The following is a 14341-nucleotide window of genomic DNA, read 5'->3' on the forward strand; positions in this document are numbered from 1 at the left end:
AAAGAAAAGCTGCCAAGAACTCGCCAAAATCCGTGCAACCGTCTACCAAAGTAGCACCTTATATTTTAAACCAGTTATTTGTTTATCTATTTATTAAATATTCATAAAAATATATTCAGATTAGGTACTGAACTGATTTTTAGGATAAAGGAGACACGAAACCACTAGAATTAAAAAAATGATCCGACAGACTATTTTACCAGATTTTGCTGTGGCACTGTGTTAAATAAAAATTACACACCCACATGTTAAATAAAGATTCTTTTCAAGTACCCTAAAAAACTTTGATTTTAGAAAACATCAATTATGTCCGTGAAGTATTAGCAAGTTTGTTATATTTATAATACCGCTGGCATGGCTTCAGCCATGGCATGCAAGTCCCCAAGAGCGAAATAATGATATATTTCATTATTTTTTTATTATCCATTAAAATGGGGGTATCGCCTCAACCAGAGGTTCATTGTAGCCCAAATAAGTCTGTAGAGTTCCAAAAAAAGGTGAATTTGAAGATTTAATAATGTTCTTATTCTTCAGAAACACAATTTGGGTACAGTAAAATTAAATAATCATGCTAGAAAATTAATTTCTTTAAAGTTGCACAGTAAACACCACGTGATGCGAGGTGGCCAATAGCGAGTGAAGGAGTCATAAGACCGCGAACTAAAATTTTCATCGAAAGCAAAGTCTTTGCTTTAAAACACTAAACAGTACTAAATAAATTCTTGGTTAAATGAAAATAATAAGTAAGAAATGTAAGTTGCAATCAAAGTCCATAAGCTTTGTCAGAGCATAGTCCATAACGTAAACTGATCTTGAGTAATGAAGAGTAATAAGATACGTAAATTAAGTAGAAATAAAAGATATACACTGTACACTTACTTAAAACTTAAAACGTGAGACAGTAGAGATAAGAGTAGGTAACTTTAATGAAGCTATTAGGCAGAAGGGAATTTGACAATTTGTGGAGTAAGCCAAGCATGCCAGACTCGGTCAAATGCCTTCTCAAAATCGAGAAAGCATACTGCTACACCATTCTTTTTTCTAAATTCTTGGGCGATAAATTCTACCGGGTGGAGTATCTGATGAGTAGTATAGTGTCCCTTTCGGAAACCAAATTGGTTCCTACCAATGCCAATTTGGTAAGTCTTGTACTGATGACACGTTCAAAAACTTTGCAGAGAGCTGGTAACAGGCTGATGGGTCTATAATTTTTGGCATATTTAAGGTCTTTTCCAGGTTTCAAGATGTTAATAATTATTGAATGCTTCCACTGAGAGGGAAAATAGCAGTGACGAATGCCTGCGTTGAAAATATTGGTGATAAGTACTATACATCTGTTAGGCAGTGCTTGTAGCCCTTCATTTGAGATATTATCAAAGCCTTGGCTTTACGTTTTATGATGGCTTTTAATTATGATAGCATTTTCGCCTCCTCTGTTGTGGTGTCTATCCTCTCTGATGGCCATGAATTCTGAATCTGTCACAAGCTCGAAGATGTGTTTCATTGACTAACATGACATCAATGTCATGTTTTTGGAGGTCGGAGATCGGAGATCATCATTCGTTAAGTGGTGTTCAACCCAAAGGCCTTTACCACTACATGTTTATCCATCCCCTAAGGACCTCTAAAAGGTAAGAGATGAGCTGAGGTTGTTGCTTACGGATACCTTTAGCATTGAAGAAATTAATTTTTATAAAGCTTTTGGTAGCTAAAATAAGATTAGGAATATTATGAATCGGCTTAAAATTCATAATCAATATTTGACAGATAATCAAAAATGGCCATGCCGACCTCTAATTTTTCAAATATTCCTTTAGCATTTTTAATTTTTTAGAAGAAATCTTTAATTTGTAACTTTAACCTCTCATAAAATCCTAATTAGCTAGTTGTTGATCCTTTCGGTTGGTTTTCATCTCTGGATGATTGTTGCCAGGCAGGACTACGTTTAGGGATCTCCTTCGGATTGAGCGCCTGGAATTCGTTTTTGTCGTAATGGAATTGATTCTTCGTCGCTTCTATTTTGGCTTTAATTTCTTCAATCTGTTTCTGTATATTAAATGGGTGCTTAGGGCAACCTTTAAAAGAAGAAATGTGATCTGTTCCGCAGAGGGCACAGACTGAAGGTTTATCTTATCATTTTTTGTTTGGGAGTAAGTATGGGTCTTGTGAGGTTTTGCACAATTTAAACAGCATGCTTTGTATTTGCAGCGATCCCGTGTATGTCCGTACTGCTGGCACGTATGGCATTGCATGGGGCCAGGGCGAGATTTGTAAGGTTTCCACGAACACGTTGAGTCCTCTTAATTTCTTTATGTCATATATAGCTTTACCTTCTTTATTGCGGGTGCATTCAGCTAAGTATACAGGTAAATGGATAATTTTCCCCTCAATAACATGAGTGATTTAACGGTTTTTTTGAATGGGTATTTCCATTTCTTTTATTTCAGATTTGATACGTTCAATATCAGCAGTCTTTGGCAGTTTCTCGATGTTCATTTTAAAAGTATGGTAGGGAAGTTCAAGTTTATCTAAAAAATCAGTGAGCATTCTGTAATGTTCAGAGTCGTAAACTCTGATGGTAAGAGTTCCACCGGATAAATTTCCGCGGAATTTTTTGATTTGTAACTTTTCTTCAATAGCATCTTTTAATTTGTCCCAGTCACCTGCAAAGTCAGCTAGGACAGTGGGAGGGGGATAAAATCACCCTGCTCGTTAGTAGAATCCATATTGTCTTCGAGATTTAATTCCTGGAATTTGTTTTTCTGTGCTGGCTCATTAACCTCTGCGTTTGAAAGAGTGCGTTTATGTTTTATGCGAGGTGTAGTAAAACCTTCTTCATCCGTTATGTTTTTCTTACGCTTAAATTTTAGCGTTAGTAGATTCGGTAGATTTATTAGTTTCCATGGTAGCTGGGAGTAATTAGTGGGTTCATCCTCAGTTTGAGTTCAATAATGTACTGGCTTAGTGCTGCGATTTGATTTTTGAGATCATTAAGATAAGCTAATTATTCCTCGGACTGATTGGGAACATCTCTAAGCGAGTAATATTCCTCCTCTAGGTTTTGCATAATAAGTATAAGATTAGATGGACGTAATTCTATAGTATGATTTAAACACCATTTCTCGGTCCTTCTGAAAGCCTCCTCTCTCTCCATGATAATCTGTTGATCCGTTCACCTAACCAAATGGCTAAGATTGAATGAAAAACATACTTCTGGGACTTAATAGCCCTTCTGTGCTGTTATATTTATTTTGTGCTCCAGAAAAATCTTGTTTACAAGCAGGTTACATTATAACATAAAAATCAACTTGTGTTAAGAATCACTGAACTGTTGTCTCATTGTACGTACCAGGACCACCAGTATGCCTGATTGCGATCAATTTTCCCCCTTCAATCTTCTACGAGATTTTCCTTCTCCTGAATGAACTACTACAAGTGCCACTTCAGCATTACTAGATAGGGCCGAAGGTATATGGCCAAAAAAATTACGTTCTGCTCAATTTATTTGCAAAATAAGGTGGAAAGGTGGGAAAGAGCACATGTGGTGTAATTTTCTTTAATTACCCTAAAGAAATCACATATAGTGCAGTCAAATTGTCTTTCTACTATGACATTAATGTAAATTATTTTAAGATATGAAGTCTAACATATCGTATGTCTTTAAAAGTTCTTATGCCTTATGTAACTGCCAGCCATTTAAACATATATACTTGCACTTACAAACATGTTTTGAATAAGACAAATATTCATGTTTTTGTATTTTTAAATTTAAAATATCAGTTTTAACTCATGAAATTATAAAATCTATGAAATTAATTTTGTAACACTTGCATTCTTTGATTTTATTTCCAAATATCAGTTAATAATAATCAGTAAAATGACTTTTCTTTCACATGTACTATTGTTCATTATTTAAAAAAAAAAAAAAAAAAAAAAGTCTAAGCGTTTTTGGTTAAAAAAAGATATTCAAAATGTTTTCAAAATAAACTCATATAAGTATTCGAATACTTTGAAGAAAGAGTCAATAAAAAAAATAAATAAAATAAAATAAATTAATAAAATAATGGGGCATTTAATACTCATAATGGTTAGATATCTTTTAGCTAAAGTTACACTTTTCACATGCATTATCTATATTTTTTGAGTAACTGTTGTTCCATTCATACATTTTCAATTTGATTTAAGTCTGAAGACTAAATAAAGGAGAAGTTGTGATAACTTCCGAACAGTTGTATGAAAATCACATGTGAACATTTAGGGCTGCATGTTTAGAATCATTATCCTGATAAAACATGAATGTATTTTGCATTCCAATTTTCTTGCAGATGCTTTCAAATTTTCATAATAGTTATATACTGATCTATATAATTTTCCACTATAAATGATACAAGATTCTAGTAAAATTGGCTGCCTTTGGTATCTAGAATACTTGAGAATTGTGTAGCGACTATTCATTGACTTCTAAAAGTCTAAAGCGACAAGTCAAAAGTAGGGTTTAAATATCCTTTTATTTAACTTGAGACCATTTATAGTTTGCCAATCCTGGGCTTACATGAAGTCTCCACTTGGGCTTTAACTTAAGATAGAAAATAAGAAACAAATGCTAACTAAAAACTAGAAAAAGCTGTACAGAAATAACTAACAGATTTGGCCCTTAATTAAACATCACTGGCGAATACTAACAGGCACGTAACAATACGGCCGAACGTAGTAAGATTTAGCTTAAAGCAATGACGTGGCCAGAAAGGAAGACATGCATTACTAAGCTCTTCCACGGAAGTAACTTCTGTAGAAGAAAAAAAATTGACGTGGTCATTATTCTCCCTGACACTTCTTATTAAATACTGGTTCCACCTCGTTTATATAAAACGGGATTTTGAAAATTCATTTTGGTAGGGAGTTGTAGGTGGAAAACAAGAAAATATAGGAAAGCTGTTTAAAATAAAATTTAAAAAAAAAAAAAAAAATAAAATAAAAAAAAAATAAATAAATAAAAAACCTACAAAGGTAAATTTCCCATTCCAGGAGCAGCAAGAAATATACAAACCATTTTGCTTCCAACTTCGTGCTTAACAGTATGCAGAACCATATTTAGACTTAATAAGGTCCTAAGCTATTTGAGATACGGGGCCCTTTATAAGTCTGTTATACAGTACAAAGTGCGTAATCCGGACTCGTCAGGACTTTGGCGATTCTGGATTATAGATCATCAATTTAAATCTGGTATGATGGCATGCAGAAATTATACAATTAAAAATATGAAACCGTAATTTATGGAATAAAGAGCAATTATGATCTAATCCGTATCAAAATTTACGAAAAAAAAGCTTATATTTCTTTCAATGTAAGCTGTTTAAGTTGCTTCGTTTTTTGTGCTAATACTTTCTCTTTAATTCTATAAACAGACATAATTTCTTGTTCAGTTACAAAGTTCCACTGTTCAAGTCCTGTAATTGCTGTGTCGAGAATACCGACTAACTTGTCAATTGAAATTTTTTCGTTTTCAATAACGTTCTCTGTTACTTTCTTCGCTATCGGAAGTTGTGCGTGGGTAAACGCTTTACTGGCTTTAAGCGCATGCGGAAGTTTGTGGCTTTGAGGTCCGGATTATAGATCATTCCGGATATTGGACGTCCGGATTACGGACTTTGTACTGTAATATATTTTAATATTATTTATACTATATCTTAATTTTTGGGGCCCCTCAGCTATAGCTCGTGTAGATTATACATAAATCCGACCCTGACAGTATGCAGTAAGATTTTAAGCTAATAAAATTTAAATTAGGAAACACTTCTATAGAACAGCAAGCAGCAGATTGCTTTCAAAGTTATGAAATCCGACATAAAAAAGTTTAGATTAATCTATACAATATGTTCAACAAAACAGTAAACTACCTGCAGAAAGTCTGCACTCATAGCATTCTAAACAGAGCTTCAAGTAAAATCAGGAAGGCAAAACAAACTAATAGAAATTGATGAAAGCTTTTTTACAAAGCAGGTTGAACACTGATTTTTTGTTAAATAAAGATGTGTCAGGTTTTCAGAGTTCCACAGGAACAACTAACAGATATTTGGTAGCATCTCCCTAACTTTCACAGTCGATGAGATAATATGTAAGTACTGCAGAATGTTTTAGTGAAGAAATTGAATAGCCACAAAATATAATAACTACTACTGAAATATAAATTAATTTTTCTATAAAAAATAAAGCTTTATTTATCCCCCCCCTTTTTTAAAACCTCGGGTTCTTAAAATACCATTTGAACTTTACCTACAACCAAGAACTAGCAAGTCTGCTCTAGGAACAGGATTTAAAAATTTAAAAACCTTGCTCCACAGAACATCCCAGCTGTTTTTTTTTTTTTTTTTTCCCTTGAAATAAAATACCAAGTATTTTCCTGTGATAAGAGATAACATATCATCATTACAGTCATTAACTCTGACTTTTTTTCTATTATGTCATTCACATTTAATGATTTGAGTTCAACTTAAATGCAAAACAAATATTAGATACTTATGCTTCATAAAACAGAACTCTTAGTATCTAAGCCTGAATTTAAACCAGTTTTCCTAAAACACATACACTAATGATTTTAAAAATACTGATAATTCTTATATTGATTTAAGAATGTATAAAATGGAAAATTTACTGGAATACTGAATGCATAATTCACTTCAATACATAATTTATCTTCTTTTAATATGTTACATTATTCCAAAAATTCATATATACAGTTTCATTTTTTAAAAGTATGTACTATACTTAAGAAAGATATCTCAAATTATGTTGAATTTTAACGATGGCTGTTACATTTTTCAGTCAGTTGTACACTTCTATCAGAAGCAAAAATGTTTTATTCACTACATTCCACCCTTTTGTAGTTCTTTTAATACTGTATATATATTAATAAAACAATTTGAAGGACCAAAGTCCATAGCTATCCTATAACAGTTAATATGCATGTATGTCTTGATCATCCAAGGTGACCTTGGTGTATATTACTTTGAATAATCAGTCTATCATATAAAAAAAAACTGAAATTTATTAATTCTTGAAACTATTCTTAGCATAAAGAATATCAAAATTTTCTCAGTATCTTGCACAGAAGATTACCCACCCTGTGAAATTCCTAAACAAATATGAAGTTAACTGAATAATATTAATACAAACTGAACATAAATTTTAAAAGTTTTTCCCCACCAAAATATACTGAGGAATGGGTACTTGCCATTTTATTTACCATGTTCACATTCTAGGCGCCTAAATAAATGTAATGAATTAATAGAAAAATCAAATTAAACTTCAGTTCAAATTTACATGGACTAGATTTTTGAACTATTTGAAATTCAATTCTGTTGTAAAATATATTAACATTTAATTCTTATATTCTTTGGCTAATTCCATTTTTTAAATCTTCATATAAAAATTTAGAAATGACTACAGATTAAGACAACTCTGACCAAATGAAATTTAATAACGTCAATAAAATGTAACAAGTACAATTCAAATGAAATAGAATTTAAAAATTCTGAAAATCATTAGAGATTGAGGGAATGGAATTTGCCTTATTTAAGTTTAATTAATTAAATACATTCCATTTATTTCTGAGAAACATTTTCCTTTGTTAAGACTAAAAATTAAAAAAAAGGAGAGTAGGCAGCAATGAATTATTCTTCAATATCAAAATGTCCTAATTTCCATACTGGCTTTAGTTATCTATTAAATGAAAGTCCACAGGAGACATTCAGATAAATTTCTAAAATTACTGCACTCAAAAGTCTTTAATACGGACTCGTCGGGACTTCGGCGATTCCGGATTACAGATCATCAATTTAAATCTGGTAAGATGGCATGAAGAAAACATAAAATTAAAAATATGAAAACTTAATTTATGAAATAAAGAGTAATTATGATCTAAAGGGTATAAAAATATACAATAAAAAATTATTTATTTGTTTACTTTATTAAACATTTCTTTCAACGCGCGCAAGCGTAAAGAATACATTACACATAGTCGAAATTAGAAAATTGCAATCAGAAAACTATTTGATGTGTATCCGTAATATAACGACGAGAAATTTGATTTAAATCATATCAAAAACGGAGTACATTGAGATGAAATACTACATTTAGTAAGAAATTATAAGCCGAATAAAATAAAAACATCTGCCCTGAATATAAGGATAGTGCTTACAGATCAACTTCCAGTTCATTGCGCACCGTGATGTTCCTCCTCCCCCCCGCTGAGAGATGTAAAATTGATAAACAGATTTCGAAATGGTTAGGGAAACAAAGGATATGCCTTTATACATTTTTTGTAGCAGTTCCACTTTTTGTTTGATGGACATCAAAACATGCTTTCGCTTTGTAGATTCTTCGGCAGCTCCAGAATCAGAAATTCTTTTTGACATAATCTAAAGTTCAAGGAATCAGGAATTTAAATCTGGTAAGATGGCATGCAGAAATTATACAATTACTAATATGAAACCATAATTTATTAAATAAAGAGCATTTATGATCTAAAGGGTATCAAAATTTACAAAAAAAAGCTTAATATTTATTTGTTTACTTTATTAAACATTTCTTTCAATGTAAGTCGTTTAAGTTGCTTCGTTTTTTGTGCTAATACTTTTTCTTTAGTTCTATAAACAGACATAATTTCTTGCTCAGTTACAAAGTTCCACTGTTCAAGTCCTGTAATTGCTGTGTCGAGAATACTAACTAATTTGTCAATCGAAATTTTTTTGTTTTTAATAACCTCTCTGTCACTTTCTTCACTATCGGAAGCTGTGTTTTCTGGATCTAGAACCGTACTACAGATTTCGCCGTACGTTGATTGATGATTGGGGCATTGTCGTCGCAATGAAAACTTCTGTTATATCATCTTCATTTATTACCGCTTCTCCACACTTCTTTACAAAATCCAATAATTGGAAAATTTCACCTTTAGTTTGCGATATCTGAAAACCTTCAAATTCGCGGCTATCATCTTCATCACCCTCACCATAAAATATAGCAGCTGGCCATAAATTATGCCATGCATTTTTTAATGCATCTGGAGATGCACTATCCGACAATCTTGTGATGCTTCACACAGCAGGTTTTATGCTAAAATACTTCAAAAATTCTTGAACTGTCTTGCCATTGTTCAAGAAATTTAACATAGATTTTAAAAATGCTACTTTATATTTGCATTTCAGCACGTGCACTATTCCCATATCCATAGGCTGAATGATAGACACACAATCTGGAGGGAAGAATAATACGGATACATTATCTTTCACTAAAACTTTAAGTGAAGTACGAGTCAAACAGTTGTCTACAATCAGGACTATTTTTGAGTCATCAGGTAAACCAACCGAATTCAAATGTTGCCAAGTCTCGGGCATAAAATGATTTTCAAACCAATCATTCATTAACGCTTGTGTCATCTATGCTCTTTTATTTGCACGATATATAATGGGGAAAATCGTTACTCCTCTAAATGCTCGCGGTCTTGCCTGTTTTTTGATTACAAAAAGTTTGCACTTGTGCATTCCTGCAGCATTTGCGCACGCTGAGATTGTTAGTCTCACTTTGGAATCTTTGACACCAGTTGGAACCTTTTCTGTAGAGGTTGCCAATGTATTTCGTGGCACATATTGCCAGAAAAGACCAATGAATTCATCTGTAAATTGTTCAGCAGCTTCAGTATCAACTGAAGCTTTTTCACCTGAAATTTTTAATTGTTTTATACCATGGAGATTTTTAAATTTGGTTAACCAACCTGTCAAATTTGTGCACTCAGTGTTCAAGTTCATTTCTTAATAAAATATTTTGGCTTGAACCATTAGCATTGGACACGTCAATGGCACGTCCTCGCTGCGACGCTGTCTGACCCATTCAGTCATCACTTTGTCATGATCGTCACTTTTAGCATAACGAATTCGTTTTCTGTTATTCATTACAAGTGGGGTATTGGAATCCACAAAAAATTCAAAAAGTTTCTTTTCTTTTTTGCTTATGTCATATACAGTTTACTTTCCAATGTCATACTCCTCGCATATTTTTGAAACACGTATGCCTTTATCCACTTTTTGTTTGATGGACATCGAAACATGCTTTCGCTTTGTAGATCCTTTGACAGCTCCAGAATCGGAAATTCTTTTTGACATAATCTAAAGTTCAAGCTTACTTTTATAAAATTGCTCTAACAGTCCACAAAAAATAATAAGCCGGATTCAATTAGAAGATTAAGGAACAACGCAATCTGCAACATTAACTGAAATAGATAATTAGATAATTTTTGCCTAGCTTATACTGTCCGTTATACATTAAACGCGCATGAGTAAACGCATATGCGCAGAAAGTTTGTAGCTTTGAGGTCCAGATTATAGATTATTTTGGATTATGGACGTCCAGATTAAAGACTTTTGACTGTATTCTTATAATAGAAAAGGGGTGGTCACTGTATGCTGCAGAAAAGCTTCTCGAACAGAAAGGTGATGATAAAGAAAAACTAAGTTATTTTATGAACTTGAGCATACTCTCTATAGCCACACTTGAATATTTTCATTTTTGGGGGTTAAAAATCTATTATCACCTGTGCCACTAAAACGAAAGGTAAAGTCCAATAGGAAAATTTTTCACAGATAACAGCAAGTTTAACGAATTAATCAAATGACAGGAAAATCCAGAATGACTTAAAATTTACACACATGCTCAGACATTCATACCCAGAATTAAAAAAAAAATTTTTTTTTGTCAATAATGAAATTCTGAATTTAGTTTCAGTTTTGCATGATAATCAAAACCAACACTTAAATGTCACTAACATATTTAATGAACTTTTGTCAGTATGCAGAATGATACTGGCACAGCTATAACACACTGATTTTTACTTGAAAGAAATGCTCACATTTTTTTAGTATGATTAGTCTTCATACTAAAAAAATGCTGGATAAATAGCTCAACCACCATACTCAAATAAAAACTGCTATTGACTGGAAACTTGCTTTTACTAGAAAATCCACGAGCATAGCCTTTATACTTTAATATCATAAATTACATGAAATAAATAAAACTATTAAAAACTAAATTCCATATTTATTCAAATTGGTAGGACCATCTGCTACTACTTTTTTTTAATCCTGAAAACAAATAATTATTAAATGATACACATGGCTGGAAATTTATGAATACAGCAAATGACAGACTCTTTAATAAATTCATTTCACATTTTGTTCAATTGATCGATTTATTTGGAGAAAATTTAAATTATGGACATATCCCATATAATTAGCAGAATTCAGTAGTTAAGGTCAAACATTTCACCAATCTGTTTAAGCCTCGAATTTACCAATGATGATACTATAATTAAGGCCTTTTTACAAAAAGTTAACTTCTATGCAATCAAATAAAGCATGTTAACCTGCAAAACAAGGCACAGAAGTCAAACTTCAAATCTGAAAAATAGCAAGACTTTTGGGAGAAAGCAGAGATGCTTTTACGCTGCGTGGCAACATTAAAAATACACTGATGGTACTTTTTCATTTTGCTGGCCAAAAATGGTACAACAGATGCCAAACGGAATATCTCCGCTGGTAAACTTTTACGCTCATTTTCAAAACATATCGCAGCCATTTTTTTTATCAGATTGATTGCTTCTTTCCCGTGGCGTAGCTAGGATTCCAGCGCCCGGGGACAACTGAAGAATTTACGTCCCTTTCTATGTGTCAAGAATGCAAAACATTCATTAAAAATTTCGTAGCATTAATTTGGCACCCCCTGGATGCTGCGCCCGGGGATAGATGTCATCTCTTGCCCCACCCTAGCTACGCCATTGTTTCTTTCAATACTGGCATACAATTACATAGAATTTTTACCAGAAAAATCAATTTTATACTCTAAGGCCATTTGCAGTATTAAGTCAATTAGGATGCAATCACACAGCTCAGCGAAGGCGAAAATATAGAAAAGATAAAATCAAGGGTTAAATACATCATTTCTAATGAGAATGCACTAGCGAAGTAAAGTACTGGGTTTTACATAATTCTTAAGTAAGCTATTCGTACGAACTGAAATAATACTTGCATTTAAACTTGTATTCCATATTAAAATGTAACTAAAATGTGACTTATTGTAGATAATTACTGAATCATTGAGAGAATTAGATTTTTGTAGCGTAGTTTGAGCAAAGAATTACGTGAAATGAGATTACTTGGGTTCACGTGATACGAACCTGCGAATCAGGATGTTGTACCATGAAAGCATAGTAAATTCTTAAATCAATGCTTTTAAAAAAATTTATTGTCTTTTTACAAAATTTTAAACGATATTAAAATGTTTATGCCTTTAAAATAAAAAAAATCTTAGAACTAACATTTGTTTACAATTTTTATGTGTAGTCGCCAAAAAGTGCGCTTGGCGAGATTTGCGCCGGCGAAACAGAAAAGTACCATACTGATTTATACAGAAATATTTTAATGCCTTTATTTTTTAAATTGCTTCCACATGAATTTGTTCTTAATTATATCCAAAAAATTAAAGATTAAAATTGCGATTTAAAAGGTCTACTAGACTTTTCGAGAAATGAAATACTTAGCAGAGAATGCACAGCTTATGTTAATTATAATTCTGAAGAGAAATTCTTGCAATTAGAAAAGCCACTACCTTTCAAATTGAAACCTTTTCCCGACTGCAATATTTTAAGTTTAGAAATGAAAAGGCAGATGTTATTTATGTCTGGATAAAAGGTACAGAGTTAAAAACTGCAAGCAAAAAGTAAAATTAGCTTCTATAGTTAACAAACATTCAAAAGTGAATTGTTGGGCATTAAAATAACACAAACAAGAACTAATTATCATACTTATTCAAAAAAGGTACAAAGAGCAAATTCTATATAGACTAATATGATATTCACAGGAAAAGAAGTGCACAGCAAAAATGGATGAGAAAAATACACATGTAAGAATAAATCTTCAAACTGATACATATTCAAAAGAACTGCATGACAAACAGCAACAACTAACTAGCTACACACAGAAATGGCATTTTTCTTGAATCATTAAATTTGGCACATAATCAGATAAAATAAAAATTTTCACACGTAAAAGGCAGAATTTTATCCTAGAATATAATAAAAAATTCAGTAATTAAGATCAGAAAATCTTTTACCAATCTGTTAGGCCAAGAACTTACCCGCATTAGTTTTAATGAATATTCTCAACAAATCACATCTCAATCTGTCAAATAAACTGTGTTAATATGCACAACAAGATATTAAATAATACAAACAAGAATTGACATATTTATAATTGACATATTTATTGACATATAAAAAGAACAATTTTTACGCAAACTAAGTAAAAACGGCACATTTACTTGAAATTTTCTTAAAAATTTAACAGCACAATAAAAAGAGACATGGAGGGACAAAAAATAAAAAACAAGAATTAATTTTTATATCTACTAAAAAGAAAATTGCAGAATGAGCAGCAGCAACACAAAACAAAGTAGACAATTAAAAATAGTAATATTTATGAATCGATCATTAAAAATGAAATTCTGAGCATATACCACGTAATCAGAGATAAAGTACAAATTTTCATACATAAACAGCAGATTTTATCCTACAATGATTCAGTAATTAAGAGCAGGTAACATTTTACCAATTTGCTAGGCCAAGATCTTACCATCATTGGTTCTAATGCATTTTTCAACAAACAGAGCATTACACATCTGTCAAATAAACTGCATTAATCTGCAAAACAACACATTAAAAGAATACAACTAATTAACATATTGGCTCAAAATAGGCATAACGAAGAGCAACTTCTACACAAATTCAGTAAAAATGGCACATTTACTTGAAATATCCTCAATCAAAAGTTTACTAGTAAAGCTTTTACATGTGTTAGAATTTTCGTGGTTACTTAAAAAAAAATGGAAACAGTAATCTCTACACGACCTAAATGGTGCATTTATCTAAAAACACGGTAATCGGCCAGAAATCTACCGGCACATAAAACAGAAAATGAGCATGAAAAAATTACTTTTAATATTTAATAATAAATATAAGATATAAAGCAAACACTTACCAGAGAAATAGAAACCTTGGTTATTTGACGAATAACCTGAAATTTGCCATTGCGCACATCTAAAAACAAACAACTTCAAATTAATCAAGAAAAATGTGTAAATTTGAAAAACAAGGTATTAAAAATTTATGGTACAATTTTAGCATACTTACGGATCAAAAATAGACCACTCATCAACCACAGTTCCAGAAATAAGAATGAGCCGATGACGCCAAATTACTTGGCGAGAAAGTTATTAGTAGATCTTCATGCAACCCAGA

The 14341-nt window shown here is 31.9% G+C and overlaps 1 long non-coding RNA gene across 1 annotated transcript; it reads right to left on the reverse strand.

Moving 5' to 3' along the window:
• Positions 1 to 6361: 6361 nt before the first annotated feature.
• Positions 6362 to 14297, reverse strand: LOC146999338 (uncharacterized). Its single transcript, XR_015042627.1, has 3 exons — positions 14234 to 14297; positions 14082 to 14140; positions 6362 to 8417 (listed from the first exon to the last, which is right to left on the reverse strand). It is a non-coding gene; the product is annotated as an uncharacterized LOC146999338 (long non-coding RNA).
• Between the last annotated feature and the right edge of the window lie 44 nt (positions 14298 to 14341).

Source organism: Stegodyphus dumicola, chromosome 1 (genome assembly GCF_044657685.1).
Source record: "Stegodyphus dumicola isolate Sdum_Otavi_A_Nest chromosome 1, ASM4465768v1".
Lineage (NCBI taxonomy): Eukaryota > Metazoa > Arthropoda > Arachnida > Araneae > Eresidae > Stegodyphus > Stegodyphus dumicola.